Genomic DNA, 1,485 nt, shown 5'->3' on the forward strand with positions numbered 1-1,485 from the left:
TTTCCATCCTTGGATGTCAATCAAGAGGCTTAAGCACAGCAGGGGCCACTCGGTTGTAGTGAGACGCTTTGGGCTGCACTTGTGGGTCTCTAAGTTGGTCGACTCTGCCTCAAAGTCAGGATCCAACGGTTAGGCTAGGATGGCACTCTCACGTCCGGGGTAAGTAGGACAGCCTGGCCGGCCCCTGCAGTCTCTTCCCACTAGGCAGCGTCTCCCCATCAACTTGGTTTCCAGACACCTCTCACCCTGCTGCTCCATGGTCTGGGTTTCATTTAACACCTCCAACAGGTCTACACATTTCTCACACATCGTTTAACCTCCACCCTCCATGATAGAAGCCCTCAGGCTTATCATGAGAAACTCAATAGCAGCAGCCTATATTATTAGACCAGGGGCAAATTGTGGAACAAAAAATGTATTGCTCATGTGCAAATTCAAGTGGAAACAGAAGAAAATTAAAACAAATTTACAAGAGCCAAAATATAATCTGGAATAAATCCCACAAGGGTTTAGAGACCATTATAATAAGAGATTTGATGCATCAAACATTCATGACAGAAGACCAGAAGAGTTGTGAAATGATATCAAGACTGTCACACAGGAAAACAGAAACAAGTTAACAAAGATGAAAAGAAAGAAAAGACAAAAATGGATGTCAGAAGAGACTGTAAAACTTACTCTTTACTATATATAGAAAGCTAACGTACTTAGAAGAAATGGAGATGGAAGTGAGCTGAAGAGAACATTTTAAAGACAACATTAAGTATTATAGTGAAATGATTAAGCACCTGGGATTACAAAAACCAAAAGGAAGAACAAACTCAGCATTTCTAAAGCTGAAAGAACTAAAAGAAAAATTCAAGTCTTAATTTGAAATTATTGAAAGACTCCATGGTAAGAATCCATCACTCATATATCTGTTCGTCATACTGTGGTGCCTTACTTGATGCTGTGATTCTGGAAGCTATGCCATAGGTATTTTTAAAAAGAGCAGGGTCACCTATGGTGGGCAGGTTTCAATTGAGCTTCCAAGCAAAGACAGACTAGGAAGAAGGAGAGAAGGACATCTTCTGAATATTTAGTCACTAAAAACATTATCAACAACAGTAAAACATTATCATTCCCAGAATATTGAAACATGATGAAGAGCACCATGATATTGTCAGATATAGTGCCAAAAGGTAAGCCCCTCAGGTTGGAAGGCTCTCAAAAAAATGAATGGGGATGAGCCATCTCCTCAAAGTAGAGTTGACCATGATGATACACATCAAGTAAAGCCTTTGGTTCCTTCATTTGGTGATGGGACACAACTCAAAATGCAGACAAACAACTGCAAAAATATTCATTATATGGAATATTGTTGTTGTTAAGTGCCGTCGAGTCGGTTCCGACCCATAGCGACCTTGTACAGGGTTTCCGAGGGTGTAAATCTTTACGGGAGTAGAAAGCCTCATCTTTCTCCCACGGAGCGGCTGGTAGTTTCGA

Source organism: Chrysochloris asiatica, unplaced genomic scaffold (assembly GCF_000296735.1).
Source record: "Chrysochloris asiatica unplaced genomic scaffold, ChrAsi1.0 scaffold00462, whole genome shotgun sequence".
Lineage (NCBI taxonomy): Eukaryota > Metazoa > Chordata > Mammalia > Afrosoricida > Chrysochloridae > Chrysochloris > Chrysochloris asiatica.